Source organism: Nannospalax galili, unplaced genomic scaffold, assembly GCF_000622305.1.
Source record: "Nannospalax galili isolate Female #2095 unplaced genomic scaffold, S.galili_v1.0 scaffold810, whole genome shotgun sequence".
NCBI classification, from domain to species: domain Eukaryota; kingdom Metazoa; phylum Chordata; class Mammalia; order Rodentia; family Spalacidae; genus Nannospalax; species Nannospalax galili.
The window spans coordinates 2,275,713-2,298,297 of record NW_008329132.1 but is presented as its reverse complement, the minus strand read 5'-3'; the positions used below and the strand labels follow the sequence as shown (position 1 = coordinate 2,298,297).

General features: G+C 47.9%; 1 protein-coding gene across 1 annotated transcript in view; it reads left to right on the top strand.

The window, feature by feature from the left end:
* The window catches only part of Ptpre (protein tyrosine phosphatase receptor type E), a 152,735-nt gene that overhangs the window by 69,833 nt on the left and 60,317 nt on the right, over positions 1-22,585 (top strand). The window contains exon 2 of the mRNA XM_017797846.2: positions 559-581. The gene's annotated coding sequence lies outside the window, so the exon portion shown is untranslated. The remainder of the gene's footprint in view (positions 1-558; positions 582-22,585) is intronic.

The window sequence follows — 22,585 nt, the reverse complement described above, 5'->3', positions numbered from 1 at the left end:
CACCCCCATCCGTGCCCCCCACATATTTTTATAACCCCCCCACCCCTGGATTTCATGCATTCTGATATATATGTTAATGCCTATTGAGTCAAGTTTGTGTAACCTGCTTTTTTAAGGGAAAGAGCTGTCAGACTGGGGAGTGATGACACTGGGGCTGTCGGGTGAGAGGGCTGCCCCCAGCCTGGGCTTGAAAGGCCATCTCCAGGGAAGAAGGGCTGAGGGGACTACTTTAAGGAGAAAGAAACCTTATACGCCTCACCAGGAGCAGACTGAAGCGAGGCCCTTGGGGGCTGGACATCACTTAAGGTACAGGGCAGCCACAGTCCACCCTCAACTGGCCCTCAGAGGACAGGACGGTTTGGGGTAGGACACTGTTGAAAGCCTAGGAGTATGGCAAAAAGAAATCACCTTCAAGATAAAAAGGTTTCCAGCAGACCCCAAAGAGTGAAGCAAAGTGCTATATATAGTGAACCGTGTTGGCAGAGGGACACTTAAATGAGCAACTAACACCGTCCCCCAGAAACTGACATTTTTTTTCTCTCTCTCTCTTTTTTTCAGACTATAGCCCTTGCTTTCCCTTGGTGAGTACAAAACTTTCTAAAAATTACTTCGGATGTATAATTAGCTAAAAATGCCTGGGATTTAATTGTTATAGAAGGCTTGTCTTGCTGGGAAAGCAGGCCATATGGTCAGCCGGTGACGTGGATTTTGCTCCTTCACTCCCGTAGCAGGCTCTGTCACACTTTCTGTTCCGTTTTCTCCTGGCTGTTGAAATTTAGTTCAGCTTCTCAATGTCCTGAGCCAGCTGCATTGTTGAGAGCAGTTTCCTTTCTGACTTCTTTCTTTTGCAAGAAGCTTGGCTTATCTCCACGCTGCACACTCAGCACCCGTTAGGGAGCACAGTGGCACATACCTGTCTGGCGGTAATTCCTTCTCAGATTGATCTACTGTTATGGGCAAAACTAAACAGGAGCTTTTCTGGATGGCCTCCTTGATGAAACTGTGTCAGTGTTATCATAGCTGTTTTATGCCGTTGGGGTTCAGGCAAGAGCAAAATTTCACAGCTTTAATCTCTGTAGGAAAAGACAATTTTAAACATTAAAGCCTTCTTCCTGTTGTTTTGTTTTGTTTTAGATAGGTTCTCACAATGTAGCCAGAACTGTCCTCGAACCCAGGGTCCTCCTGCTTTAGCCTCCTAGTGCTGAGATTCTACACCTGTATTACCACTGCCCACTTTACAGCCTCTTTCAAATATACTCAAGTCAATCTAATGCTATCTATTTTCCTAACGAAAACGAGAGGGGAATCTATGGAGCCTGCTTTTTGTTGTTGGTTTGTTTGTTGTTTGTTGAGACAAGGTCTCTATATGTAGCCCTGGCTGGCCTTGAACTCATGGGTGATCCTCCTGCCTCTGGCTCCAGGGTATTCAGATTATAGGCCTGCACCACCAAGCCTCTTGAAATCCGAGTCCTCAAGAGACTGGCAGTGTGGATGCAAGTAGCTCGGGGAATGCTCAGCCTTTAATGAGTGTCATGGAGAGTGGTAACTAGGAAGGTCGTTTCCTAAGTGTGCAGCCTATTTCGAAACATTTTTGTTAACCCAGCATTTTGGCACACATTTGGAATCCAGGACTTGGGAGGTAGAGGCAGGAAGGTCATGAGTTCAAGGCCTGGTTCGTCTACATGAGATCCTGCCTCAAACAAAACAAAATGACAAATTTTCACTGTGTTCGAGATGTTGTGATCAATAGATTGGTTCTTTGCCTGCCCCGCCCCCTTCTGTTAGGCAAGGGGCCCTTTATGGTAATTTCCCACCTTATATGAATGTGTATGGTTGTTCCTGGTTTGATCAAAGGCAGGTTAGTTGTGTGGCTGTCTCTCCCTATGTTAGTAAGGTGCTTTAAAGATATCAAGACTCTATCGAGCTAAGAAAGAAGGCGGCCCCCATTCGCATTTACCGAGTCTCACGATCCTGTTGTGTTGTCTACTTGTTGGATGTTGTCACCCATGTATGGCCTCCAACGCTAGTAAATGTCAACAGCGGGAACAAAGGGGAGATTCATACTGGAATAATTTTTATGGGATAGAGGTTTGATTGCAAGTCAGAAATCCCTCTTGTCGTGAAACCTAAGCTAGAGGTGTTGGCCTGTTTATGTTGGTGTGAATGCACAGGAAACAGTGCTCATCAGAAACAGTGGATCTGCTTATCGTGCTGAACAGAAGTAGGCAAGGGTCAGGCTCTGTGGATTTGTCTGCTGCCCACACACAGGGCACAGATGTCAGCTGGTTACAAGGATGTGACCTTGGAGTTCCTTGGCTCTCCAGGCTAACCTTCCACCTATTCCAGGAGTTCCCAGCCTCTTGGCCAGTTGCCGTGGTGCCCATCAATGAGCCAGCAGCTCTCCGGTAGAGTGATCCAATGGCAGATACTTGCTTGGCTCCTCCGCCCCAGGTCTTTCAAACCCAGGAGGAAAGTCAGAAACCAGAGTCCTACCCCAGAGATGCTAAGCTGACACCCATATCTGTTTCTACCATGGATCCCTGGTATCCAGGAAGTTCCGCACAGCAGCTCCAGTCGCAACCTTTGCCTGTGTTTTGGTTACACTTAAGTAACATGAGTTCCAAGGCTAAAAACATGCAGCTGGGGAACTAGCTCTGTGGTAAAGTGCTTGTTGAACAAACATGCGAACCTGGTCCTGATCTCCAGCATGGATGGTAGTAGCTCTGGGCTGGATGTCTGGGGGCAACTGATCTCAGCAGGCAGAGCAGGAGCTGCCTGCTGGAGCTGGCTTTTGGGGATCACAGGAAGGAACACAGGGAAAGGGAAAACTCTGTAGGGTGTTGGCCCAGCCCTCTGTGAGCTCTTTGTGCCTGACCTTTGTGTCAGCATCCTGACTTTAGAGCTTCCTCTCTGAGCAGCAAAACTTCTCCCCACAATGAGTGTGCAGTTCCTTCCACTGACTGTGCTGGGAGCAGTGGAGGTCAGAGAGCACTCTGGGAACTGAGGGTGACTCCTGGGCTTCCATTCCCATCCCCCAGGAAGGCTCCACCTTTTTTCTAAAAGTGCTTCCCAGAGGAGCCTGGTAGGAAATGCATTGTCATACACAGAGGCAGGCAATTCCCTCCAGTCACCCTTTCCACCTGGAGGAAAGAGGAACTTGGTTTCCCGTATAAACTCTGGTCTCCTCACTGAGCCTGCAGCACACCGCGGGATTCCTCTCAAAATCCATTTTCAGCCAACAGAAAAGCATGGATCCCCCAGGGCCAGGATGGCTCCCCAGCAGCATCCCAGTGAGACAAGAGGTAAAGAGGGACCCTAGGGGAGTCTTGATTGTCACTTTGAATTTCTGTCATGCTTGCTTATCGTGTAATATCTAAAGAACTCAAAAGTGAAGTTAGAGACTATTCTGAGGCCTTGACCAAATGATGGCAAGCACCTCCCTTAACTCTGTCCAGCCGTGTGGGGGGGGTGAAATCTGGGTTTGTCACAGAAAGCCATTTCCACCCTGCCACAGCTCCAGGTGCACAGGGCAGAGTTGTCTGCTTAGCCTGGAGGGCTGTCAGACCTCCCAGAATCAAAGGTGAGGCTCATCTTTTGGGAAAAACAACTCTAGCTATTGCAGAGGCCCTAAGCTGGCGGTGTGGCCTGGGCCACTTCCTGAGATTGTCAGCTGGACATTTTATCATCAGAAGCACCTTCCTGTTCCTCCTTCACCACTGACTTTGGGAAGTGGTGTTTTAATTAAAAGTGGCATACTGAGAATGTAGGGCATGCCTGAGGCAGGACAGGGGCCAGGTCTGCAAGAAGCCTGCCTTCGGTGCACAAGGCCAGGCCCCCGTGCCCTATGAGTTCTTCCTGTCTGTGTAGCTCATGTTGTAGGAACAGATGGTATTGTGAGCAGCAGACCCATACCAGCTGCCTAAGGGGTGGCATCATTCACAGTGCTGTAGGAAAGAAAACAAGAAATTTATAGACCCCTTAGGGAGTGTGAGTTGCAGGAGATTTCTCTGACTCACTGCATTGCTGAATTAGGGAGAAGGCCAGGTGTCAAATTTGAGGACAGGGACCTAGGTGGGAGCTCTTGTTGACATCTCTGCTCATTGGGAATGCCTGGTGTGAGTCAGGACATCCACCAAGAGATTAGCGAGCATCTGCTCCAAACCTGCCAATCTGAGCAGACTTCAAATTTATTATAATGTGAAGTTTAATAGAAGGTGTGTAAAGTGTGAGAGGGAAAGGATCCCCCATGGAATTGCTGAGCAGGAAGATGTCACATCAGGGTCTCTGACTAGTTTTTCTCCTGGTTGAACAGAAATGAGCAGAAGCTGATTGAATCCCAGTGACTTTTTAAGAGCACGTTGGTGGTGTGGGGATGTCAAGCTGATTCCAGACAACTCACAGGATTGATCTGCAATCAGAAATGGGGCAGATAAGCAGGGCGTGGAGGCTCCTGCACTCAGGAGGCTGAGGCAGGAGGATTGCCAGGAGCTCAAGGCCAGCCTAGACTGTATACAAAGTGAGATGCTAAAGCTACAGTATTACCATGTGGCTATTGAAAATGACATAGAAACGTCAGGTTGATGGGAGTGGTTGTTTGAAAAACTGGACTTGATCTAGTTCCTGTTTTGCTAGCAAATTTAAATTTAAATTTGCTAGTTAAATAAAATTTAACGTCATTTAAGCATTATGCTTAAAGCACAAACTGTGATTATGATAAGACACAACAATATAGGACATTTCACAGTTTATAAATCATGTTCAAATTTGGGATTTCATTTGGGCCTTGGAGACAATCTAGAGATAGCTTACCACCTCTACTTTGTGGATGAGAAGACCAAACCAGGACTAGGGAGATGGCTTAGTGGGTAAGAGTACTTCAGTACACATTTGAGGACCTGTCTTCAAATCCTCAGTACTCATACAAAAAGCTAAGAGTATGATGGGCGTGGTGGTGCATGCCTTTAATCCCAGCACTTGGGAGGCAGAGGCAGGTGGATCTTTGTGAATTCGAGGACAGCTGGGGCTACAAGGAGACCCTGTCTCAAAAAGACAAAAAAAAAATTTCTAAAAAAAAAAACAAAACTAAGAGTGGTCACACATGCCTGTAACCCCAGTGTGTGGGGGCAGGAGCATTGATGGGAGGCTGTCTGGGGCTTGCTGACTAGAGCCCTAAGTTCAGTGAGAGACTCTGTCCCAAGAGAATGAGGCAAAGTGACACAGCAGGACCTGATAGATTCCTCTGGCCTCTGTTCCTGATACACCACACATAACAACACACACACACACACACACACACACACACACACACGAGAAAAAGACACAGACAAGTTGAAGAAGCAAGTCAATAGGACAGGTTGTAAGGTCAGTGGGGACCAGCAACCTGGTAACATAGTAGCTACTGTGTGTGTGTGTGTATGTGTGTGCACACGTGCTATCTTGAGTATAAAATTTTACCATTACCTATAGTAGACTGATCTTGGCAAACTTGTAAAATGTAGTAACAACAACAAGCCAGGTGTGGTGGTGCATGCCTTTAATCCCAGCACTTGGAGGCAGAGGCAGGCGGATCTCTGTGAGTTCAAGGCCAGCCTGGCCTATGTAGCGAGTTCCAGGCCAGCTGGGGCTACTGGGAGACCCTGTCTCAAAAAGACCAAAAAAAAAAAAAAAAAAAAAAAAGCTAGTAGCAAGAACAACAAAAAAGTCCCTTCCAGTGTCCCCTCCAACTAGCAGAGCTCCTTTCAAACTTAAATACCAGTTGTGATTGCCACCAAAGCTTAGGGTCAGACCTACCGAAAGAAACGTTTCCTATTATGAAAGATATTATTTATAGTTATAGAAACCACAGACAGTATTAACAAATAAAAATGTCCTTTGAGCTCTGCACATGGTTGGTGAGTGAATCATTATATTTTGGAACAACTTCATGATTATCACGTTGATGTTGGCCAGGCTCCTCAACGATCTCCACGTGTTATCTGCTAACCAAATTCAGTTTTCTAATCTCTTTCACACCCTTTGCCAGGTTTCTTTCAGCGCAGCCTGTCCACTCCCTTTTTGAGCGCTTATCAGGTATCTCCTGCAGGTTCATAGTTGTGCAAAGTCTTTAAAAAAAAAAAGTGTTGTGGGGGCTGGGGAGATGGCTTAGATGATAAAGTACCTGCCATGGGAGCAAAAGGACCTGAGTTCAAATCCCCAGCATCCACATAAAAGCTTGGCACGGTGGCATGCGCCTAAATCCTAGCACTGAGGAGGCAGAGACAGGAGGATGCCTGGAGTTCCCTGACCAGTTAGTCTGGCCAAGTCAGTGAGCTCTGGGTTTAGTGAGAGACCCTGTCTCAAAAAAAACAAAAGATGGAGAGGGATTGAGGCAGACACCTGACATCATCAATTTCTGGCCTCCACACACGTGCATACATACACATGAACACATATACACACATACACCCCACATACCCCCAACCCGTAATTGTTTTAAAACCAAGTGGTAGATCCTGGTTCTGATTTTGTTTGCAAGGTTAGTATCTGAGGCCATGTTTGTGTTTTGTGTAGGAGCTTAGAAAAGAATTGGGTAACGACAATGAAGGTGGTAAAGTCAGTGAAGACCAGTAACCTGGTAATACAATAGCTTTCATTCTAGGAAATCACATGACTTAGACTTGCCCCTTCACCCCGATTCACAACTTCCTTGTCTGACATTATAGACCTAGACAAAGTTCTGTAATACCTCGATTTGAGTTAATGGCGGAGTCCCTAGTAGGCAGTGACTGCTGTGTATCAACCATGACTGTGGTCCTCTGTGTTGGTCCCCTCGCCTTTGGGGACAGGTCTGTCATCATCATGCTGACAGTCCCTGATCTGACAAGATAGACGGCAGCTGTCCTGCAGCCCTCTCTTCCCTCCTTTCTATCTGTTCTTTCATCATTCTCTAGAAAAGCAGAGACATATAAGGGTGCTTTTATTAATAGGGAACTTTTATTTGGAAAACAGTCATTTTTCTTTCCATTGGTTTGTTAACCAGCAGGAAGTGGAGGCCAGCACAGAGGATCTGTGGGCTTTGGTTTTATAAAGCTCTAACAGCCCTCGTTACTAAAGGAAAAGTTGAGCTGGGGGTGTAGCTCAGTGGCCACTTGCTTCCCTAGCATGCATGAGGCTCTGGGTTCCATCCTTAGAGCTATAAAACAGGAAGGTAGGCCTTCACTGCCTGAGACCCGTCCTGGGGACCATAAGATGGCTGTTAAACTTATATGTGTGGTTGATTACAAGAGCAAATTAATCTGCTTAGAAGCCATGGATACCTCAGTACTACCCTGCCCTGCTCCCCACTTGGGAAATTTGGCAAAAGTCAGACTGAGAAATCTATGTCACTGACAAGTTGGAGGTTCTCAACACGCACCATCCACCGGAGCAAGATCACAGCCCAGGAATAGCCATTTCCCAAACCTGTGTTGACTTTCTTCCAGTATGAAGCTGACGTTCTGTTATGCTGTTTCCTGTTGTGGGTGGATTGATATGATTTTTAATGAGTGATTCACTGCCCAAGGCTGTGTGTTTTCCTCCCGTTGAGCTGAGTATTAAGCCATGTTTCCTTTAAAACATTATTTTTGATATCAACTGAGTAATCGGGTGCTCAGCAGTGGAGACAAAGAGGCACAGTCATGTCCCCTAAGGGATGGCGTTTAACCTGCCCTGGGCACTTAGGAAACGGCAGTCGGCAGTCGTGTGACTGTGATATTCTCCGAAGAGGAAGCTGTCTCTTCCAACATTCAAAACTTTCTTTCATCACACTGTTTTCTAAAGTTGTGTAATTTATCAAAGCAATTTCCTTTTGAGGTTACTATTAATCTAGACCCTTTAGGAAGCCACGTGATGTGACTTCCCCAGTGGAAAGCCTGGCAGTCACATCAGCTGCCCTGTGGTTGATGGGCTTTGTTATTTACTTCATGGCCTCATCTGCCCAGCTAGGGTCTGGTCCCGGCCCTTCATCAAGATCAGCAGGGAAGTATACCGAGAACTGTCTTCTCCTGGGTTCCCTCTCTTGCCAAACTGTCACGTTAGTGTCACTCCTCCAGGAGGGACCAACATGTGAGCCACCTCTGCTCTCTGAAGAGACTCTCCATCCTGGTATACACGGCAAGCACGGAGCCTCTTGGATAAGTGGTCACAACTCATCCTCTAGTCCCAGTTCTGTAAGACCCCAGCATCAGATTACACGAGGTGATGCCTATGGATCTGGGTATCCAAGGGGATGAAACTCCTACTCACCAAACAGTTTGCAGACCTAGCAGGCGGGCACAGATCAGGAGAAACAGCAAGGGAAGAGCAGGGCAAACGGCCTGCGCATGGACTGGGTCACGGTGAGACTGGGGACCTGCAGAAGAAAGGACAGGTCAGCTGTGTGGCTGTCCCTGAGTCACCACCTTTGAAGCGTCTATCTCCTCAGCTGCCTCAGGGATGCCTCGAGCATCCTCCAAAAGGCTCTGGAATTCTGTCTATCCTAGGTGGAAGGTCCCAGAGGAAATAGACAGATTCTAGTACAAGATTAACAACATAAAAAGTAACCGGGTGTGGTGCCACATGTCTGGGATCTCAGCTACTCCAGAGGTTAAAACAGAATGATCTACTTCCAAGCCTGCCTGGGCTACGTCGAGAGTTCAAGGCCAGCCTGGGTAACTTAGTGAAACCCAGTCGCAAAAGAAAAAAAATGAGGGCCAACGAGCTGGCTCAGTGGATAAAGGTGCTTGCGTCCAAGTCTGATGACCTGAGTTCAATCCCCAGGCCTCACATGATATAAGGAAAGAACCAACTCTTGAAAGTTGTCCACACACACACACACACACACAGACATATAGTAAATTATTTATTTATTTATTTATTTTTATTTATTTTTTTAGAAACCATAGCACATGTTATCAATAAAAGAAAGATGCTCTAGCTATACTGCAAGGGAAATAAAGCACAAACATCAACCAGGGCACCTTACATGTTTGTGACGACTCCCAAGGATGCAGCTGGGGCTTGGGGGGTTGCTTTCATTTTGAAATGATCTGTTCCTTTTGTTTGTTCGGTGCTGGGGTTGAAGCCAGGCCCTAACACATCCTAGGCAAGTGAGCTTCTGCCGAGCTGTGCCCCAGCCCCCAAACAATCTGCTCTTAACCCAGCATCATGGGGCCTGGGCTCAGAACTAGCTGTTACTGAGCAAAAGAGATGCTCTGCAACGGGCAGTCGTGCCTCAGGCCTCCAGCAGTCAAACGGCAGGCGTGGAGCAGCAGTCTCAAACACTGCATCTGAAATCCAAGTACCATATCAGAAACACAAATACATCGTCAGCTGACCAAACTAGATCAGAAACCCAAACTCTTCCTCTAGAAACCTGGGTACGACATCCAAAATCCAAATACTGCATCACAAGTCCAAGAACATGGTCAGGAAACCAAGGGGAGCCAATAGGAAATCTCCTTTCAAATCCGAAATACTGGTCAGAAAGCTGAGCCTCCTGCCCAGGCATGTGTAACAATGGTGTGGAAGGGAGCTTGCGTTTTTCACCTGAACATGCCGTCCTCTTTGTGAGCTTCTTAAGGAATAGATATGTAATTGTTTTATTTCAGTTCTGCTGTGCACATGGCAGTGTCCCTGGGATATATTTTAAAAACTGGAAACCCCTAACCACAGAAATCAACAGAGAATTAAAAGAAAAGACTACCTACTGTTTCTAACCTGGATTATCTGAAAGACAGAGTCCTGCAGAGGGTCTCAGAGATCCTGGTGTTGACTGTCTGAAGTTCCCAGATCAACAGTAAAAGGTAGACTTCAAGGTCATTGCTGACAAAGGATGAGATGTTCGCCACTGGGAGGGAGAAAGCAAACTGGGAGACCGGACTACAGACACAGACCCATCAGTTCAGCTGAAGAAAATACCCATTTCTCTACTTCCTGTTTCTTGTTCAATCCACACCGTCTATAACGCGTGTCACATAACTTGTAATCATGCTTGGTTGAATCACTGCTGAGGGCCAGAGCGCGGACTATTTTATCCCCCGTCTGACTGTGACGTGAGGGTGAGGGCCGACGGCTGGGAAATGAACTGGTTGTCTTTGAGTCCCCAGGGCTTGCCCAGCACCTAGCAGATCTGAGAAAACTTGAAGAACAATCTAAGAATACATGAGGGAATGAATGGACTGGTCGGGGGGCACTTTCTGCACAGCCCAGGGCAGCACTTACCAGTGAAATATGGGGTCACTTGTTCAGGGAGCAGAGAAAAGCTTTTCTCTTCAGTGTTTTCCCTGAGGACCTGTCCTAACCGGCTTGGTTTTGTTTGTTTTACTTCACTTTAATGTCACCTCCCCTCAGGCATTGGGACACTCTCAAGCCTTGGACTTGTCAGGGGGAGGGAGGCAACTCAGCCTGCACTCTGCTGTGCCTGGGTCCAGGTCCCTGCAGGGCTGCTGAGGAGCAGTGAAGTTTGAAATGGACAGTTGGGGACATCCCAGGGATGTGGCAGAAGGTGGAGCAGTGTGGTTCATGTGCACTGCTGCCCATGTTTACCTGCAGAACACAAACTCAGATAATAGTAGTACAGTGGATTTCACAGCAGCAGTCCAGGGGCTGGAGAGAGGGCTCAGTGGTTAAGAACACTGACCTGCCTTACAGAAGACCTGGGTTCACATCCTAGCACCCACGTGGCAGCTAACAACTGTCCATAACTCCAATTCCAGAGGATCTGACAGCCTCTTCTGTCCTCTGCAGGCATTGCGCAACATGGGTGCACTTAGATACATGCAGGCAATACACGCATTCACATAAAATAAAAAATAACTATTTTAAAAAGCAGTGGTCCAAGCCGTAGGCCTCAAGCATAGGGCCCTTTCTGAGCAGGGCCTGAGTGACTTCTTGGATCACACAGCTCTGGAGCCAGCCCTAAACTTGCAAAGTGGGGGTCAGCCCACTGAGGTGCACAGCCATGGGGTTGGCAGGAACAGAAGCATCAGTGATTTGACACTAGCGCTCCAGTTACCCTGATTCCGTCTCAGTTTTTGGAAAGATCTTCCCTGTCCATCCCCACCAAATGCTTACTGCTGGGTACCTGAGTCCCTGTGCCCTGGTGCCTGTGTTATTGTCTAATGTTGTTGTGGAAACACAACCCACTGGTAGGGCCTGCCCTATTGGTTCATCCATTCCCCAGGGAGATCACACACCTTCAGGACAGGGATCCTGTCCCTCTCCCCTCACACACATGCTGGGGAAATAGTGTGCCCAGGGAACTTCAGTTGAGCAAATGGATACAACTAACCCTCCTTCCGCCACTCTGTTTCCTGTTCGGAACAACATGTGTATAAATGAATAAATCAGCTAAGACTCCCAGGTGTCTCAGACATCCCTCAGCCGTTCTCACACTTGCAGCAGGCTGAGCTTCCTCCGAGCATGTGACGAGCCTTGTTGTGCTGTGTTTTGTCACTGTGCAGGCAGGAGTCCATTGAGCGTGCTGGCACTTCTGGGTCTCTCTGTGCCTAAACACGGGGCAAAGCCCTGTTCTGGTTCCGCCCTGGTCAGAACCGTACCTTTCAGTTCGACGTGGGGTCTGATGCCACCGCTCCTCCCAACCCCCGCTTGCAGGGTCTCTGAGATCTCTAATGTGTCAGCCGAAGAAACCCACTTACTGGCATTGAATTTCTGTGCTTGGTGTTTTAAATCGTCAAAGTTATGTCTAAGGATGAGGCCCTGGCACCATGTGGGGCCACCAAGATTACACTGGTGCTAAGGTGTGCCGGCCGTCTGGGTGGAGGTCAGCAAGGAAGTTCCCCAATGCAGAATGGCTCTGGCATTCAGCTCCCAGCAAGCCCACACATCTTGCTCAGAGATGAGAACCCCTTTTAGCTCCTGGTGAAAGGTGTGAAGGAGACAGCAGCACGGTCCACCCGCCAGCTAACAGTAGGGAAGGCTGCTCACGACCTCGTGAACCTGAACTGCGCTGCCCAGCTGCCCCTCTGTTTCCCTAGACTTCAGCTGTGCTTGGTTTCTTGCCTGACTTGTCCTGAAGCTAGAAAGAGGCTTGGGCTTATTCCCACTGGAGCATGCTCTCCAGATGTGACCAACACAGCAGACTCCAGGAGACCCACACTGCAGGGAGAGTTTCTGGGGAGCTGCTAGATGTACCCCCACTGTCCTACTGGAGAGCAGAACAGTGATGTGGGGACACTTGGTTTGGGGAACATAATGGATTGCGGAAATGTGCGTCTGAAGCTCACATACTTGAGATCCAGGGGGATTTTGATCAAACACACAGATAACAAGGCCCAGAGTGTTTCTGACGAGCAACATTCCCATGGTGACTAACAACCTTCTGTAATTCCAATTCCAGGGGATCTGATGCCCTCCTCTAACCTTTGAAGGCATTGCATGCACAGATGTACTTACATACATGCAGGCAAAACATACATATATTATAAAAATAAATACATCAAAAAATTAAAAATGAAATAAAATCTAAATAATAAAAGGGTTTCAGTCAGTTTCCCAAGTCTGCATATTCTCAGGGACAGTGGAGTCCAACTCGTACCTCGGAATTGCCCAGCTGACGGTTTAAACCCTGAACCTGAGATGTAGAATTGGACAGTGCCCAAGGCTCCCTGTAATTCCATCAGTAGCATCTGCAGTAGGTTGATTTAAACACCTGTGTGGAAACCTGCTTTCCAATGATGTTGCAATATTCAATTAATTTTTTTCTGCAAGGGATCACAGGATGACTCCAGTAAGCAGCACTTGTATTTGTGATGCATTTGCTGAGTGTCAAAGGAAAATTGTCTGGTCACAAATCTAAATCATCCCTCCGTGCTTCATTTAGCATTCTGTCCATGTTTATTCTAACCACACCACACACGCACACTAAAACGCTCTCCTGGCTCACCTTGAACTAAATGGATTTGACCTCTGTTTATAAAATGTGCCTTAGCATGAAAGAGGGAGCTTTCTTTGAGAGTTCGGCAAGCCATCTCCCCCCGGCTGCTCCTGTGTTAGATGTCAGCAGTGGGGTGAGTCTCATTTCTCTGGGAAAATTCATGTTGTGGACATCTTGTTGCCAGGAATCAGCTCGATAGACTTTTCATTTCAGGGTGATGTTGAGGCTCCAGGGTTATTCCCAGTGTGGACGTGAGCAGTGAATGATGTCTAATTACTTGGAAGGGGGTTCACTTCCTGAAAGATGTACAATGATGGGAGCCCCCGTTGCTTGGCAACATGTAACTTTACCTGTTCTTCATCAAAGACAGTTTAAAGGGCCAGAGACACACACTGAGGCAACTGTATATTAAAGGGAACCTCTCCAAAACTGCCCTTTAAAATCATTGCTTCTGCGGTAGGAAGTAAATGCTGAAGAGCAGGGGCTTAGTGCCGCATCCCGGGACGCAGTGTGAAGAAGGCAGGATGGTCCCAGTTTTCCTGGCATCCAACTAACTGGGGGGGGGTTCTAAAGTCTATTCAAATTAACCATGTCTCCCCCTGCCTCTCTCTCTCTCTCTCTCTCTCTCTCTCTCTCTCTCTCTCTCCTTGCATGTGTACATATGTGTGTGTACATGTAGATGTGTAGATGCACAAGCATGGACATGTATGGAGGCCAGAAGTGGACACTGGGTGTCTTCCTTCCTGGCTCTCCATCTTATTTTCTGAGACAGGCTCTCCCACTGAACCTGGGGCTCATCATTCCAACTAGACTGTCTGGCCAAGCAGGCCCAGGATCCACGTGTCTCTACCCCAGCAGTACTTACTGACCTGCACTGTGCCTGGCTTTTTTTCACATGAAGGCTGAGATCTGAACTCAGGTCCCCATGCTTGTGCAGCAAATACTTTATCCACCGAGCCACCTGCCCAGCCCCATCGAATAGCACATTTCCAGCAATACCATCTCAGCCTGAGATCAGAGCGTATGTGCCTGTGACGTCTGTGTTGTGCTGTCAGCAGCTCTGCAATAGGGCACTGTGTCAGTAAACCCCAGTCCTCAAGTCCACAACTGAGCTGTCCACATCAGCTCCAGCTCATTCTCTGTCAGAAGCTGTGCTCATAAAAACACTTCTTTCCAATGAGGACTAAGGAGGTGGAGAGATGTGTTTCACCTCAAAGCATGCACACACGGGCTCTCACACACGGGTTCTGCACACACGGGCTCTCACACACGGGCTCTGCACACACGGGCTCTCACACACCGGCTCTCACACACGGGCTCTGCACACACAGGCTCTCACACACGGGCTCTGCACACACAGGCTCTCACACACGGGCTCTCACACACGGGCTCTCACACACGGGCTCTCACACAAAGGGCTGGCATGTCCAGGCTGCTGTGGGTCACTGTAAATGTTACCTCCCTCGTTTCTTTTTGAGGTGGGTGTTGTGAGAATCATGTCTATTTATCAGTGCGGCCTCAGTGTCCGAGGCTCCCACAGCATTCTTTCCTATGTGGAAAGTGTTTCCTTTGTGTTTCTAAAACAACAAGACTTCTCAGTCTGCAGCTATGCCCAGTTTGACAGGAGGGGACTCAGGAAGGAAAAGGGAGGAACACAGAGTAAAAAATGCAATAAAAAGGGAAAACGAGACCAGATTGCACAACCGAAGTGACTCAAACTTGGGTTAACTAATTAATTTGGGTCAAACTTAGATTTAATGTTTTCCTTGGAGTCCAGTTTCATAATTTCTGCTTTTCCCAAATAGCAGTGTCTAAGGTCCAATCCAGGGTGTTGTTCCCTTTTAATTAACAGTCCTGTTGAAGTAGAAGCCTGCTGCTGCCCTGGGCATCTAGATTGGCCGGGAGGTTAAAGGTGGCCCTGAGGGAGGCTCCCCTGCCCTCTGCTGCTGGGCTAAGACACCTGCCCCCTGTTTGCAAGCTGGCTTCATGGGTTAGAACCTAGAGAGGTCAACAGCCTTGATTTCAATTCCAGTTCAGTCCTTGAATGGTCCAGCCCTCAGGAAGCCAGGACTTTGAAGACTGAAAACCACAGTTGATGATCTTCATATTTCTTAAGGCAGAGATCACAGATATAGACATCAGGAATTACATAGGAAAACGTATAGGGTGTGTGTGTGTGTGTGTGTGCGTGCGTGAGCGTGCTCTTGCACAATGGGGAAACTGAGCTCATTAATTGAAGAGTACACAATGGTTAGTTTTAAATATCAACTTGCCACAACTTAGCCACCTGAGAAGAGAGCCTCAGTTGATGCATTGCCTAGATCAGGTTGGCCTGTACGCAGATCTGCAGAGGACTGTTTTGATTCTTACCGGAATAAGAAGACTCAGCCCACTGTGGGCAGCATCATTCCCTAAGCAGGGGGCCCTGAACTGTATAGAGTGAAGAGAGCTAACTGAGCAAAAGCAGCAAGTGGGCGCTCCGGGGGGCAGGGGATTCGTTTCTGTCTGTGACTGTGAATGTGATGTGGCTAGCTTCTTGAGTTCCTGCCTTAATTTCCCCTTGGTGATGGACTGTACCCCGTGCCCATGGCTCCTCCTGTCATCACCGCGGCAGGGGATTCGTTTCTGTCTGTGACTGTGAATGTGATGTGGCTAGCTTCTGGAGTTCCTGCCTTAATTTCCCCTTGGTGATGGACTGTACCCTGGAACTGTAAGTCTAACCACCCCTCCCATGGTACTCTCGTTAGGGGTGTATTATCACAGCAACAGGAATGAAACTAGATCACTCACCATCAGCTCCCAACAACGACCCCGTGCCCATGGCTCCTCCTGTCATCACCGTCACTGTTTCAAGACTTTCTCAAGTTAGTGATAGCAGTAAGAACTCTTCCTCTCTTTAATGCAAGGAATAAGTTGATGCATTTTAAGACATTGCTTCTTTTTCTAAATCCCTCTGCACACACGGGCTCTCACACACCGGCTCTCACACACGGGCTCTGCACACACAGGCTCTCACACACGGGCTCTGCACACATGGGCTCTCACACACGGGCTCTGCACACACGGGCTCTGCACACACGGGCTCTCACACACGGGCTCTGCACACACAGGCTCTCACACACGGGCTCTGCACACACAGGCTCTCACACACGGGCTCTCACACACGGGCTCTCACACACGGGCTCTCACACACCGGCTCTCACACACGGGCTCTGCACACACGGGCTCTCACACACGGGCTCTCACACAAAGGGCTGGCATGTCCAGGCTGCTGTGGGTCACTGTAAATGTTACCTCCCTCGTTTCTTTTTGAGGTGGGTGTTGTGAGAATCATGTCTATTTATCAGTGCGGCCTCAGTGTCCGAGGCTCCCACAGCATTCTTTCCTATGTGGAAAGTGTTTCCTTTGTGTTTCTAAAACAACAAGACTTCTCAGTCTGCAGCTATGCCCAGTTTGACAGGAGGGGACTCAGGAAGGAAAAGGGAGGAACACAGAGTAAAAAATGCAATAAAAAGGGAAAACGAGACCAGATTGCACAACCGAAGTGACTCAAACTTGGGTTAACTAATTAATTTGGGTCAAACTTAGATTTAATGTTTTCCTTGGAGTCCAGTTTCATAATTTCTGCTTTTCCCAAATAGCAGTGTCTAAGGTCCAATCCAGGGTGTTGTTCCCTTTTAATTAACAGTCCTGTTGAAGTAGAAGCCTGCTGCTGCCCTGGGCATCTAGATTGGCCGGGAGGTTAAAGGTGGCCCTGAGGGAGGCTCCCCTGCCCTCTGCTGCTGGGCTAAGACACCTGCCCCCTGTTTGCAAGCTGGCTTCATGGGTTAGAACCTAGAGAGGTCAACAGCCTTGATTTCAATTCCAGTTCAGTCCTTGAATGGTCCAGCCCTCAGGAAGCCAGGACTTTGAAGACTGAAAACCACAGTTGATGATCTTCATATTTCTTAAGGCAGAGATCACAGATATAGACATCAGGAATTACATAGGAAAACGTATAGGGTGTGTGTGTGTGTGTGTGTGCGTGCGTGAGCGTGCTCTTGCACAATGGGGAAACTGAGCTCATTAATTGAAGAGTACACAATGGTTAGTTTTAAATATCAACTTGCCACAACTTAGCCACCTGAGAAGAGAGCCTCAGTTGATGCATTGCCTAGATCAGGTTGGCCTGTACGCAGATCTGCAGAGGACTGTTTTGATTCTTACCGGAATAAGAAGACTCAGCCCACTGTGGGCAGCATCATTCCCTAAGCAGGGGGCCCTGAACTGTATAGAGTGAAGAGAGCTAACTGAGCAAAAGCAGCAAGTGGGCGCTCCGGGGGGCAGGGGATTCGTTTCTGTCTGTGACTGTGAATGTGATGTGGCTAGCTTCTGGAGTTCCTGCCTTAATTTCCCCTTGGTGATGGACTGTACCCTGGAACTGTAAGTCTAACCACCCCTCCCATGGTACTCTCGTTAGGGGTGTATTATCACAGCAACAGGAATGAAACTAGATCACTCACCATCAGCTCCCAACAACGACCCCGTGCCCATGGCTCCTCCTGTCATCACCGTCACTGTTTCAAGACTTTCTCAAGTTAGTGATAGCAGTAAGAACTCTTCCTCTCTTTAATGCAAGGAATAAGTTGATGCATTTTAAGACATTGCTTCTTTTTCTAAATCCCTCTGCATCTGTCACGTTTATCCCGCATGCACACGCCCAGTCGTCTATCCACCAACCCTGTAGAATGGAGTTCCCTTAACTATGTTGTATACATTGAGGCGTTTGTTTTCTGAAAAGCCTGCACCACATGAAATGAACGACTTGAGTTAAGTGTGCGGTGTGACTGCAATGGGAAGCAACCGCGCACAGCAGCAGCAATACTGTGGCGATCACCATGGCAACCAGTGGAAATAATGGCCCCCTTCGGGAATAAAAGAGATCTCAGATCCCCTTGCAATCAGTAGTATTGGTGGTTTGCAGCAGAGATGGTTTTCAGTGATTGTTTTAGACATTCCTTATCAACATAAAATGAACAGGCAGGAGAATTTTCAGAAAATAAATGGATTTACAGACAACTCGTGATCATCTAAGCCATGGAGAAAAACAGAGCAGCAGTTCGGGGAGCAGATAAACTGCCCACACCTTTGTCCCCCTGGCTGAGGGACACCTGATCCCTGTCCCTACTGCACAGAACAGATTCCAAGGACCAGTGTTGGCCTGCACTGCCTTTAGAGCCTTTCCATTTCTGTTGGGGCCCCCTTTTTTTTTTCATATTGGAAGCAGAAATAATGGTGAATTAAATGAAACGAAGCATATAAATATGCAATACCTTCCTTGGCACATGGAAAGCACTCAGCAAACAGTACTTCAGATTCTCAGGATAAAATTAAAGTGAGTGCCTACATTGCTCATAAGAACTGTAATATTCTTTTTTAAAAAACCAGTAAGACATTGCAGCAAACAGCTCTCCTGGCAGGAGGCACTCCTGGGTGCACGGGCATCTCTGTGCCTCCTACAGGCCCGATGTGTTAGAAAACTCTACACATGTTCAGGGTGTGCACACACAACTGCCCTGAGACCTCAAGGCACACTTTCTTTGTGAAGTTGCCATGTTCCCAGGGGGTTGATTGATTTGATTTACCCATGGAATCTGAAATGAAGCTTTATAAAGATTACTCCATCTACCACAGGGGAAAGAGGGTTGTTAGATGAGGCAACAGCCAGGCTTCGGGTTTTCAGATAACAGAGAGTAAAACGTGAGAGCTCATTTCCCTTTTTATTTTAGGATGTGCTGTAAAGAGGCAAAAGATCCTTTTGATATGAGAAGTTATCTCTCAGAGGCCACGCCATGCCTGAAATAGAATTGTTCTGAAAGCCCAGAGAAGGGAAGTGGGAGCTGCTCCCCAGCGGAGCGAGAGTTTCAGTTTTGGAAGGTGAGGAAATCTCAGAGCAGTTATGCAGTCCCATGCCTAGAGCCCACGATACCGTGCTGTTTATGACACGCTCAGGCGCCTGTTCAAAGGGTAATACTGATTTAAATGAACTCTCTGCCTCGTTTTCAGGGAACAGCACTGACCTGCGTCTCAAGAACCACTTTGCTTTGTGTTTTCTTTACTCTGGTAGTTCGGTGAGCTTGGCTGTGAGAGCATCCTTTGAAAGTCTATCATGAGCAATGACCGTTCATTTGAAAGCTGAATCGAAGCCCCAAGGGGAGCATGTGACTGAGGCCTCTTTACTCTTTCCTGTGGGCTGTAAACCACCTTGTCCAGGGAGCAGGGCATGGTTTGGATGGTTGCAGAGGGTTTTTGAACACCAGCTGGGACTGCTCACTGCAGTCACACTGAATTTTATGCCACCATTTTTTACTGATTGAAACATTTTTAAAAATTTGGATGATTCTGTGAATTATGAATTTGTCTTGAAACATTTATTTCAACAGTGCTCTCTCCTGGAAATGTTCCTGCTGGATTTGTGCTCTGGCTTCTGATGGCATCAGCAGCCAACAACCTCCAAGGAAATGACAAGGGACACAGCCCTCTAAATAACGCAGTGCCAGGCCCACGTGGTGGCACACACCTTTAATCCCAGCCCTCAGGAGGCAGAGGCAGAGGCAGGTGGATCTCTGTGAGATCCAGGCCAGCCTGGTCTACATCGTGACTTCCAGGTGGGCTGGCTGTGACTAGGGAGACCCTGTCAGAAAACAAACAACAACAACAAAACCAAAAAATAATGATAATGCACTGCCTTGCACATTTGCAGCCTGCGTGGGGGTGCTCACGTTATCGGCCAGCACGACTCCAGTGTTGGAAACGTGGGTTTGAAGGAGTTGATCGCCTAGGGGCTGTGGTGTAAAGTACCCACAAATGTACAGTTCAGATGGGAAAAGGGATTTCCAGAATGTTCCTTCCATCACTGACTTACATTGTGAGAAATATACATCTTTTCCAACCATTTTTAATGTACTTACACACTCAGAGCAAGTCTGTCTTACACGTGTGCACAGCTCAGGCAGCTGTTTGTAAACAGTAGCAGTCATGGAGGTGTCGGGCTCGGCCGCGTCTCTTCATGTCTTCTTATCAATGACTGTTTAACATAGAAGTAATTTCTCTTGCACGTGATATATAATAATTAAATGATCTTAAGTGGAGAGAACAGGCTTAACATTTAGACAAGGATTTTTGAACTAACATGAGCATGTTAAAGGCGGTTTAAGTACTGTCCCATATGAAGCTGACTAACCGTGATTTGAAATTCCCAAAGCAGAAAGGGTGTTTTGTTTGTTTTGTTTTTCCTTGCTGTGCTACTTTTCTCCCTTTCTTTTTAAAATACTTTATTTGGTCTTTTTTATATGTATGAGTATATTGCCTGCATGTATGTAAGTGCACCCACGTCATGCAATGCCTGCAGAGGTCACAACAGGGCATCAGATCCCCTGGAACTGGAGTTACTGATGGTTGTTGACTGCCATGTGGGTGCTGGGACTTGAACCTGGGTCCTCTGTGAGAGCAGCCAATGCTCTTAACTGCTGAGCCATCTCTCCACACCCCTCCTTAAAAAGCATGCTGCTTATAGCTTAAGACCAATTCTCTTGAATGAATAGCATATGTTCTCACAGAGACTGTGTTTGCAAAGTGTTCAGATTGTTTATAAATTGCTGCTGCTGCTGTGTGGGTAAGCACAGGTTCAGTTCACCTGTGAAGTGTTTCTGGCGTTTATAATGAGAGCAGGATTCTTGCTGAGAATAAATAGCAGCTTTCATTCCACAAGGTGGTTCCCTTAAATCAGTTTATCCCTGAGTCCTGGTCTTTACCATACAAAGTGGGGGGACCCCTGCACCTCTGGCTCTCTACCCAAAGGATTAGCTGTTCCTATGGTATGGTGTACGAATCCAGTTCACATAGGTCACTGCCTGGAAATGCTCAGTAGTGTTCAGAAGTTTCCTGTCTCCATAGGTAACTGTGCCCAGTGACAGGAAGCTGCTGTCCAGGATCACCATGGATGGTGGGAGGGCCTTGAACCTCCACACAGCACAGCAGTAGTGGAATCTGTAGTTCACATTAATATGTGCCTTGCTATGTTGCATGTTTGTGGAGGGGGGCAGAGGGATGTGATCAGATAGGGTTTCTGTCACCTTCTGATCAACTTAGGATCTGTACCAGTGGCTCTGTGTCTAAGAGACACCTCATTTATGTGTGTGTGCACCTGTGTGTGAATGTGGGTGTATGCACATGTGTGCATTATGTGCAAAACAGCACACAGAAAAAGGTGACAGGATATTATGTGGAAGTTGGAAATGCTTAAGGAGCACAGATTTTAAACTCGCTTCCTCAGACTGGTTTGGCCATTGGTGCATGAAAGAAAATCTCATAGAAAGCAAAGCATGAACTGAGCGCTGAGCACTGGTCGAGTGCCAGAACTTTCTTTGCATGATACACTGTCTTAGTTTATGCATCGATGGATCTGGCCATTTTCTAAGATTTGTCTCCATTTTGATGGTCATTGAAATTTTCCGCTCCCAGAATCACTTCTTCAGAGACTTTTCAGTAGTGAGGAGTGAAGCCGGGAGCTTTTCCCACCCCTACACCCCAGTCAGGCCCCCAGATCCCTGTGTCCGGGGTTGGGGCTGGGACTCCTGCTGGGGGCCGGTCCCTGAAGGAATGCTGCCTTGGTCCAATACTGTGTCCTGAGACTGTGGACCTCCCAGGGGTGCTGAAGGGTTCTGGGGCCATAGAGATGGGAGAGTTCTTAAATCAGCCCACATTAGACCTAAGGGGGCATCTGAAAACATTGCCTGAGCTCTGAGGGTCTTAGTGGTCCTAGCCACAGCCTGGTTTCCCATTCCTGTCTTCCATAAATAAGCTCACACCATCCCTTTTGCAGAAGGGCCAGGGCAGTGTTCCCGCTCCTCTGTTCTCTGCAGGCTGGAGGGCAGCCCTGCCCAGCTGCTGTACAGAGCCTGGTTGCCGAAGTCCTAGCTGTGCCAAGGGAGGATGTCTGGCCCTTGCCGGCACACACTCAGCCTGGCTGAGTTTGTGTCCTGGATGAGACGTCACGCTGTCACAGCGCAACATGCAGCAAAGCCTGGGCTGCTCCTGAATGCTCAGCTTTGCTACAACCTCTCACAGCTCTGAGAAGTTGGGGGCAGGCATCCCACCCAGGGGCAGTGGGGGGAGTGAGGAGCTTGTGTTATAGAGGTGACCACTTACTCAAGTACCCCTTAGGCAAATTGGTAGTGAGGATCACTCTCTAATCCCAGGGACCGTAGAAACTGGAGACAGGTGCAAATGAGGCAGTGATCAAGAACTGGGCTTGCTGGTCTCTTGCCCCACTTCAGGCACCCTGTGTGGCACAGGGCACATGCTCAAGGACTGATTCTGAATGGTGAAGGTAGGTGGATGAATGGAGCAGCATCAACTTGCCCTTTGGTACCGGCGAGTGCTGGGCCTGGCTCAGCATGGGTTTTCTGTCTTTACATGCATGTGTGTACATCATCTCCATTTCTGCATGAAAAGGCAGAGTGGGCTTAGGTTCAGATGCCAGATTCCCATCCTGGCTTCTTACTTCCTTGCTGAGAGGTGGGGTTGCAGACAGGCAGTAACTGGCCTCTGTAAGCTGGTGCTGTACCTCCCTGTACCCCCTTGCGTGACACTCAGTAGTGTGTGGTCATGACAGTGGTGGGTGGTATCTCCTTCTTTGTGATCTCCTAATGA